The following is a 10,754-nucleotide window of genomic DNA, read 5'->3' on the forward strand; positions in this document are numbered from 1 at the left end:
TATAATAGCATGGAACAATAAAAAAAATTTGATATGTTGGAGACGTATCAAGCATCCCCAAGCTTAATTCCTGCTCGTCCTCGAGTAGGTAAATGAAAAAAAATGTGGAACGCTACCTAACATATTTATCAATCCAATCTTCTTTATTGTGGCATGAATATTCAGATCCATAAGATTCCAAACAAAAGCTTAATATGAAATAAAAACAATAATACTTCAAGCATACTAATAAAGCAATCATGTCTTCTCAAAATAGCATGCCAAAGAAGGTTATCCCTATAAAATCATATAGTCTGGCTATGCTCTATCTTCATCACACAAAGTATTAAACCATGCACAACCCCGATGACAAGCCAAGCAATTGTTTCATACTTTTGATGTTCTCAAACTTTTTCAACTTTCACGCAAAACATGAGCGTGAGCCATGGATATAGCACTATATATTTTGGGTTCCTTGGCCTCTTTTTTCTTTCTTTTTTCTCTTTTTCCCTCTTTTTATTATATTTTTCGTCCGGAGTCTCATCCCGACTTGTGCGGGAATCATAGTCTCCATCATCCTTTCCTCACATAGGACAATGCTCTAATAATGATGATCATCACACTTTTATTTGCTTTACAACTCAAGAATTACAACTCAATAGTAGAACGAATTTATGACTCTATATGAATGCCTCCGGCGGTGTACCGGGATGTGCAATGACTCAAGAGTGACATGTATAAAAAATATGAATGGTGGCTTTGCCACAAATACGATGTCAACTACATGATCATGCAAAGCAATATGACAATGATGAAGCGTGTCATAATAAACGGAACGGTGGAAGTTGCATGGCAATATATCTCAGAATGACTATGGAAATGCCATAATAGGTAGGTATGGTGGCTGTTTTGAGGAAGGTATATGGTGGGTTTAATGCACCGGCGAAAGTTGCGCGGTACTAGAGAGGCTAGCAAAGGTGGAAGGGTGAGAGTGCGTATAATCCATGGACTCAACATTAGTCATAAAGAACTCACATACTTATTGCAAAAGTCTATTAGCTATCGAAACAAAGTACTACATGCATGCTCCTAGGGGGATAGATTGGTAGGAAAATACCATCGCTCGTCCCCAACCGCCACTCATAAGGAGGATAATCAATAAATAAATCATGATCCGACTTCATCACATAACGGTTCACCATACGTGCATGCAACGGGAATCACAAACTTTAACACAAGTATTTCTACCAATCTACAATTACTCACTAGAATGACTCTAATATCACCATCTTTATATCTCAAAACAAATGTAAGGAATCAAAATTCTCACATATTCAATGCTCTTTATATGAAATTTTTTATTATATCCCTCTTGGATGCCCATCATATTAGGACTAAATTCATAACCTAAGTAAATTGCCATACTATTTATAAGACTCTCAACAAGATATAAGTGAAGCATGAGAGTTCATGACAAACCACTCCAAAAGGTATAAGTGAAGATCAATGAGTAGTTAAATAATTAAGTAGCTATGTGTAGACTCTCTCTCATCTAAGAATTTCAGATATTAAGTACTTTATTCAAACAACAAGCAAAACAAAATAAAATGACATTCCAAGGATAGCACATATCATGTGAAGAAGCAAAAACTTAGGCTCAACCAAAACTGACTGATCATTGTTGAAGAAGAAAGGTGGGATGCCAACCGGGGCATCCCCAAGCTTAGATGCTTGAGACTTCTTGAAATATTAATTAGGGATGCCTTGGGCATCCCCAAGCTTGAGCTTTTGTCTCTCCTTAATTCCTCTTATATCGCGGTTTCGCTAATTCTTAAAAAATTCATCCACACAAAACTCAACAAGAACTCGTGAGATAAGTTAGTATAAATCAATGCAAAACCTTATCATTCTCTACTGTAGCAAATCACTAAAATTATTATTTAACATTGCATACTAAATGCCTCTGCATATTTAATACTCCTATCCTCAAATAGAATCATTAAACAAGCAAACATAAGCAAACAATGCAAACATAACAACAATCTACCTAAACAGAACAGTCTAGAAAGAATGCAAGAGTATTCATACTTATTTAACTCAAACAATTCTAAAATTTTACCACACCGTAGGAAATTTATCATAACATACTGTGTAAAAATTTCAAGATTTTATCGCGTTCTGACATTTTTTAACAATTCAGACAACGATAGAAAACTTTCTGTTTTCAAAACAACAACATATGGACTTGCAAAATAAGCATGGTAAAGACTATACTTGACCTTTCTATTGAAATAAAATATGCAAAACATTACTCTAAATAACAGAAAGCAAATAATAATAAAATAAAACGATGCTCCAATCAAAACTCATATCATGTGATGAATAAAAATATAGCTCCAAGTAAGGTTACCAATAATGTTGGAGACAAAAGAGGGGATGCCTTCCGTGGCATCCCCAAGCTTAGTTGCTTGGATCTTCCTTGAATATTACCTTGGGGTGCCTTGGTCATCCCCAAGCTTAGGGTCTTGCCACTCCTTATTCTCCTCATATCGATGTCTCACCCAAAACTTCAAAACTTCAATCACACAAAGCTTAACGGAACTTCGTGAGATGGGTTAGTATGATAAAGACGAATCATTCACTTTGGTACTGTCAAGATAAGATTCATAATTGTTCTCACACAAAGCCTACTGTAACTTATCATTTCCACAATTTATATCACTAAGTATAAGCTATGGAAACACTAAAACAAGCAAACTATGCATTGAAAACAGAATCTGTCAAAAAACAGAACAGTCTGTAATGATCTGAACAACAACCATACTTCTGTTACGCCAAAAATTCTGAACAATTAGGACAACTTAGGAAATTTTTATATCAATAATGTGTAAAAACTTCAGAATTTTATCACGCTTCAGTGAATTTAAACAATTTTGTGACTGGAAGCTAAAGTTTCTGTTTTTGCACACAATCAAGTAAACTATCATCCACTCTATCCCAAAGGCTTTACTTGGCACTTTATTGAAACAAAAGCTATAAAACATGATTAGTACAATAGCCTAATCATGTGAATACACAAAAACAGTAGTGGTAAATGTTGGGTTGTCTCCCAATAAGCGCTTTTCTTTAATGCATTTCTAGCTAGGCATGATGATTTCAATGATGCTCACATAAAAGATAAGTATTGAAACATAATGGGATCGTCATGAAGCATATGACTAGCACATTTAAGTCTTACCCACTTCCTATGCATAGTGATTTTGTGAGAAAATAATTTATGGGAACAAGAATCAATTAGCATAGTAAGGCAAAACAAGCAAAACTTCAAAACCTTCAACACATAGAGAGGAAACTTGATATTATTGCAATATGTAAAAGCATATATTCCTCTCTCATAGTAATTTCCAGTAGCATCATGAATGAATTAAACAATATAACTATCACATAAAGCATTCTTTTAATGATTTATAAGGATAGAAATTTTACTACTCTCCACATAAGCAAATTTCTTCTCATCAATAATAGTGGGAGCAAATTCAATGAAATAACTATCATATGACACTTGATTCACATAATCAATTTGAGCATTAAAATCATGATGAAAAGTTTCATGGATATCATTACTCTTTATAGCATACATGTCATCACAATAATCATCATAGATAGCAACTTTGTTTTCATAATCAATTGGAACCTCTTCCGAAATAGTGGAATCATCATTAAATAATGTCATGACCTCTCCAAATCCACTTTTATCATTATAATCATCATAAATAGGAGGCATGCTTACATCATAATAAATTTTCTCATCAAAACTTGGGGGACTAAAAATATCATCTTCATCAAACATAGCATCCCCAAGCTTGTGGCTTTGCATATCATTAGTATCATGGATATTCAAAGAATTCATACTAACAACATTGCAATCATGCTCATCACTCAAATATTTTATACCAAACATTTTATTGACTTCTTCTTCTAACACTTGAGCATAATTTTCCGCACCATCATTTTCAAGAAAGACATTATAAAGATGAATAATATGAGGCAACCTCAATTCCGTTTCTTGTAATTTTATTTTATAGATTAAACTAGTGATAAAACAAGAAACTAAACGATTCAATTGCAAGATCTAAAGATATACCTTCAAGCACTCACCTCCCCGGCAACGGCGCCAAAAAAGAGCTTAATGTCTACTACGCAACCTTCTTCTTGTAGACTCGTGTTGGGCCTCCAAGCGCAGAGTTTTGTAGGACAGTAGGAAATTTCCCTCAAGTGGATGGCCTAAGGTTTATCAATCCGTAGGAGACGTAGGATGAAGATGGTCTCTCTCAAACAATCATGCAACCAAATAACAAAGAGTCTCTTGTGTCCCCAACACACCCGATACAATGGTAAATTGTATAGGTGCACTAGTTCAGCGAAGAGATGGTGATACAAGTGTAATATGGATAGTATATATATAGGTTTTTGTAATATGAAAATATAAAAACAGCAAGGTAGAAAATAACATATTTGGATCATATAACAATCCCTCAATGTGCAGCAAAGAATCACTCCAAAGTTTCTATCGGAGAATGTAGGACGAAAACGTGCATCAAACCCTATGCATAGATTACCCCAATGTCACCTCGGGAATCCACGAGTTGAGTACCAAAACATACATCAAGTGAATCAATAGAACATTCCATTGTCACCACAGATATCCCATCACAAGACATACATCAAGTGTTCTCAAATCCAATACTCAATCCAACATAACGAAACCTCAAAGAGCAAGACTCAATTCATCACAAGAAGGTAGAGAGGGAGAAACACCATATGATTCAACTATAGTAACAAAGCTCGCGGTACATCAAGATCGTGCCAAATGAAGAACAAGAGAGAGAGAGAGAGAGAGAGAGAGAGAGAGAGGGAGAGAGAGAGAGAGATCAAACACATAGCTACTGGTACATACCCTCAGCCCCGAGGGTGAACTACTCCCTCCTCGTCATGGAGACCACCGGGATGATCAAGATGGCCTCCGGTGACGGTTTCCCCCTCCGGCAGGGTGCCGAAACGGGCTCCTGGTTGATTTTTCATGGCTACAGAGGCTTGCGGCGGCGGAACTTTCGATCTAGGTTTCTTTTTGGGGGTTTCTATATTTATAGGAATTTTTGGCGTCGGGAACAAGTCAGGGGGGTCCACGAGGCAGCGCCAAGCCAGGGGGCACGCTCTAGGGGGGCACCCTCCACCCTTGCCGCTTCCTCGTGAAGCTTCTGGCCCAACTCCGATGCTCCGTGGGCTTCTTCTGATCCATAAAAAACACCATAAATTTTCAGCTCGTTTGGACTCTGTTTGGTATTCCTTTTCTATAAAACTCAAAAACAAGAAAAAACCAGAAACTGGCACTAGCTCTAGGTTAATAGGTTAGTCCTAAAAATAATATAAAATAGCATATTAATGCATATAAAAAATCCAAAATAGATAATATAATAGCATGGAACAATCAAAAATTATAGATACGTTGGAGACGTATCAGTCCATAGCTAGTAGGTAGATGGCTTCTTCTCTCTCTTGGATCTTCAATACAATGCTCTCCTCGATCTTCTTGGAGTTATATCCAATGTAATCTTCTTTTTGCTGTGTGTTTGTTGTGATCCGATGAATTGTGAGTTTATGATCATATTATTCATTGAAAGTAATTGAGTGTTTTGTGAACTTTATTATGCATGATTATTATAGCTTTGTATTTCTCTCTGATCTATCTGTTTGGTTTGGCTAACTAGATTGATTTATCTTCAGCGGGAGAGGTGCGTTGTAGTGGGTTCAATCTTGCGGTGTCCTCACCTAGTGACAGAAGGGGTAGCAAATTTGTATTGTTGCCGTTAAGGGTAGAACGACGGGGTTTAGTCATATTGCTTGGTTTTATTCTGTCTACATCAAGTCATCATACGTCATGAATTACTCTGTTTTTATGAACTTAATACGTAGAAAGACAAGCATAGAAGCGCTCTCGAAGTGGAGCAATGGTAGTAGATGCAGGTAGGAGTCAATCTACTTGTCACGGACATGATGCCTATATATTTGATCATTTCCATGAATAACATCATAACTATGCATTTTCTATCAATTGCCCAACAGTAATTTGTCTACCCATCGTAGTGGGCTATGTTTAGAGAGAGAAGACTCTAGTGAAAAGTATGGCCCCCGGGTATACTTTAATCATATTGCTAAAACCAAAAATACCTTGCTACAATCTATTTACTTTTCAATTTATATATCTATCACTATCAGATTTAGTCCTTGCGAGTAACGAGTTCAAGGAGATTGACAAACCTCTTGCCCGTGCTGGGTGCAAGTATTTGCTCTTATGTGTGTAGGTGCTGCTTACTAGGCATATGCGTGGTTCTCCTATTGGTTGGATAACATTGGTTCTCACTGAGGGAAATAGTGCCTGCTACTATATTGGTTCTCCTATTGGACTTTTTTGCAATGCAAAGTATTTTTTCCAAATTTGCAAAGGTTCTCTTGAAAACGCCAACATTCTCTAATTTTGAAATTTGGCTAAATGCTCAAACATATTTTGAAAAAATGAATATTTTTTTAATGATTTTAGCAAACACGAACATTTTCTGAAACTGCAAAAAAACAATTTTTGAATTGTTTTTCTTATGCCAATGTTTTTCAATCTTGCAAACTTTTTATGAAAAAAGGAAGATTTTACAAAATAAAAATGGAACTAGAATCATTTTATCAAATTAGAAACATTGAAAAATGGATTTTTTTTTAATTGTGAACGTTTTAAAAAAGTTTTTTTAAAAAGAATAAGAGAAAACGAAAAAAGGATAAAAACCAGCAAAACAAAACCTGAAAATCAATAAAAATGCACTTGTCCCTATGCGTTTTGGTGACATCTAGTTTGGCAGCAAAGTTTCTAGAAAACCATGCTAATTGAAAACCACAGTATTCCCATGGGTGGGCAAGGAATACTACAGTTTTCTAAAACCAACGTTTTTCTCAGTTTTACATGTGTTTGGATGATGCTGATTTATCAAAGTTTTGACCCAAGTTATTCAAAAGGGAATACAATCCTAGGAGTTGTCGCCATTATATGTCTATACGTGCATATACTCCCAACCGGTCCTAAATTCTTTTGTGCCGTTGTTTACACTGAATCGGGTAGCTAGCATATATAGCTTGCTGCGTACCTACGAGTGTTGTCCAGAGGAATCAATCGATCTAATCAATGTGCTACTCGCCGGAAATAAATTGGTAGCCAAGGACTCAACGGAGAAATAGCATGAATCGTAACCAGGAGATATAATAATAGAGGTCGTTTACCATATAACAAAAAGAACGAAAATAAGATAGGATCGTAGCTGGATATCTTATCTCAACGTATAGGGCAACATCAACTGCGATCATCCCGATGATTACTGTCCGCTCTGTTTAGAAAAAAGAGGTCGGGACCTCTTTTCCAGATATAGCAAAAATATCATGGTTTCTGGGATACCGTAGTTTACAAAACTTCAATTTTTGTTGAAGCCAAACGCATCAAAGTATTCAAAATCATGGTTTTTTTTTTCAGAAACTGCGGTATTATCAGAAAACTTTAAAGAAACTTTGATGCCAAAGGCAATCAGCGTAGAAGAGTCAAAATACTCAAAATCTAATGAGAGACAAATCAGTAATTAGGTTAAAAATAGCAATAGCATTTATTTAGAACACGGGCACCTACCATTGCACACTGCGTACCATTATTGCAAGTGTGCAATTTGAGGAAGATTTTCCAAAATGGAGAAGTAGGAGTGAGTTGTATGGATCTTTCCCGTCCTGCATATCAGGATTGATAGAAAAGAACTGCAACAATCTAGGTTTATCAATAGCTAGTGACTATTTTGGGGGGAAATAAAGGTGGCTGATAGTAAGAAAAAACAATAACTTATTAATAGAACACTTTATTATTTATATTTATAAATTGGATACATTATACATCGATAATATCACAAGATTATCTAGTGCGCAACATAAACTAAACTCCATTTAAATAATACAAAACCATATGTTATTCTTAACACCATACACATTTTTCTACATCTCTAGGCTCTTGAGGATCATGGGAAGCCCAAACTTAGGCCGCAGCGTAATCACATCCATGGGGGCATGGACATACTTCGGTGATAGGGAGAATGAAAATCTCTGAAGAATCACGGGGATCACAGCCTTGGCCTCTATCATTGCAAAGTTCTGCCCTATGCACGACCTCGGCCCACTGGAGAAAGACAACAAGGCATTGGGGTGCTTTCCGGACCTCGTCACTCCATTCTCGAACCTCGTAGGCTTGAATTCGTTGGCATCTTCTCCCCATATCTCCTTGTCATGATGTCTTGTCGCGATTGGGATCGTTAGGACCGTGCCCTCGGGCATTTTGATGCCACCAACCTCGAGATCCGACCCCGCCTACCTCTGAATGAGTGACACAGGGGCGTATAACCTCTGAGTTTCTAGAAGGAACATGTTGAGCAAGTGCAGTTTGTTGAGCATGTCACCGGTGGGAACCTCACTGCCACACTCTCTTAGCACCTCCTCCCTGAGCTTCTCCTGCCACTCAGGGTGCGTACTCAGCAAGAACATGGTCCATGTGAGCAGGTGTGAGCTGGTGTCATGCCCGGCAAAGAAGAAGGTCTTGCACTCATCTATGATCTCGTCCATGCTTAAAATCGGATTATGCCCGCCCTCTGCCGCGCACGCCTCCAACATAAGCCCAAGCAGGTCGTTGCCGTAGCCCATGGTGTCTTTGGTGGCAAGACGCTTTGGATGATGTTCATCAGCCTGGTCCTCACCTCCTTGTCAAGCTTCCATATCTTGAGGTTCTTTTCAGTTGGGAGGTACCTTATTAATTCCACACACACATAAAGATTAATTTCTGCTCTGTGAAAATGTATGTTGTGTCTCAACGACGGTACAGGAAGAAGAAGAACCACCATTACCTGAATGCTGGGATTTGCACGTTGAATATGGTGGAGAAGGCAAGAAACTGGAGCTCCCTCTGCGCGAGGAAGACCTTTTTCCCCTGTTCGTAGCTGCTACCGAATGCCGTGTGAGAGATGACATCCGCGGCGAGCTCCTCAAACTGGGTGCTCAGCTCAATCTCCACGCTGTCGCCCTTCGCCATCTTTGCCTTCCACTCCGACATCATTGACCCGGCACAGTCGGACATGGTCACGGTCATCATCTGTCGTACAGATAACAGTTAGCGGAATTCACACATTGTGCACACTGAAAATCGAATACTAGTTCAAAACACACACGCCAACGCGTGTCGTGCTGGAGCTGGACACAGACCTTGAGCTTGTCCATGTTGAAGGCGGGGTGGACGACCTTGCGGTGGCGCTTCCAGTCGTCGCCGTCGGTGAGCACGAGCCCGTTGCCGAGCAGGCGGGCGATGTGCGGGTTGCTGATGTTCTTAGGGTACAGCCCGCTGCGGTCGGAGAGCACCTGCTTCACCGTGTTCACGTCGGCCACGCACAGGGTCGGCCTGGCCCCGAACCAGTAGAGGAACGTGCGCCCTGCAGCAGACCAGAACGTAAGAGCAGGAACTAGACGGTGGTGGCATAGAATACAGCCATGGATTGGAAGGAATTGCAGTGTGTCTGAGTTTCGTACCGTGGATTGGGATCCATTTGCGGAAGTACGGCTGGACCATGGGGACGAAGTCGTGGTTGCCGACGTCCAGCGCGGCGCCGGCGGTGTCGGCGCGGAGCCGCTTGATCTCGGCGAGGTTCCCGGCGAAGAACCTGTAGCCCGGCCCGCCGACGCCCTGCGCGCGGAGCTGCCTGGTGATGGCGTGCGGCCTCCACAAGAGGTACACCAGCGCGTTGAACGCCCACGAGGCCAGCACCACCGCCACGGCCGCCGCCACCATCCAGACGAGACCCATGGTAGACCGGTGTTCACTCAGGATTCAGGAACAAGGAGAAAAATACCAGCGACCTGTATTGTATGCCTCTGCCTGTGAGTGATGAGACCGGGAAATGTGTGTGTGTTTCTGCTGTGAGACTCGGGACGGGGAGGTGGGTATTTATATGTTTTGCTGGTCAGTGGCGAGGTACAGAGGGCAGAGGAGAGGTGTTTCGTCGCGGTGCGGCTGAGATCAGCCGTGATGGCCGTGATGCGTGCAGGTACGAGCCAGCCCCGGACGCGCACTAACTACTACTGGGGGGCTCGTGGGAACGTGTGGCGCTGCTGGTCGACGTCGACGGCATATCCGCACGGGTCTGCCTTCTACCTTCTAGACAAAACTTCTTTTATTTTCAAGCAGAAGATGCCTTCGAGAGATACTACCTCCTTCTGCCGCGACCATGCGGCATACATTGTGCAGGCTGACAGCAGCATGCACGCACGGGTCGCTACCAATTGACTTCTCTTCCTCGCAAATAATATACAGTTTTGCTAGAACTCATCTAGATGAGACATAATTTGGTCTCATTCATCTTTTATAGCCATTGAATGTGATGCTATAAGATGCGTGTATGCTGATGTGGGTTGTATCTGTTCTTGTTTTCTAGGTGAATGAGACCAAATTATATCTCATATAGATGAGTTTTAGGTACTCCCAATAACATATTTCTTTTCAAACATGGTCCTTCTAGAAAACATATATTTAATGCAAACAAATCATGAGTAGTACCCCGCGAAAAAGTATAGTACACCATCAAATGGATAAAAATGTCCTCTCAATATAAAATACAGTAAATGAATAAAAATGTTTCCTTAGACAATTACTACTAATA

The 10,754-nt window shown here is 39.9% G+C and overlaps 1 pseudogene; it reads right to left on the minus strand.

The window, feature by feature from the left end:
• Positions 1–7,935: 7,935 nt before the first annotated feature.
• Positions 7,936–9,998, minus strand: LOC123048940 (cytochrome P450 709B1-like; annotated as a pseudogene).
• Between the last annotated feature and the right edge of the window lie 756 nt (positions 9,999–10,754).

This window comes from Triticum aestivum, chromosome 2D, assembly GCF_018294505.1.
Source record: "Triticum aestivum cultivar Chinese Spring chromosome 2D, IWGSC CS RefSeq v2.1, whole genome shotgun sequence".
Taxonomy (NCBI): Eukaryota; Viridiplantae; Streptophyta; class Magnoliopsida; order Poales; family Poaceae; genus Triticum; species Triticum aestivum.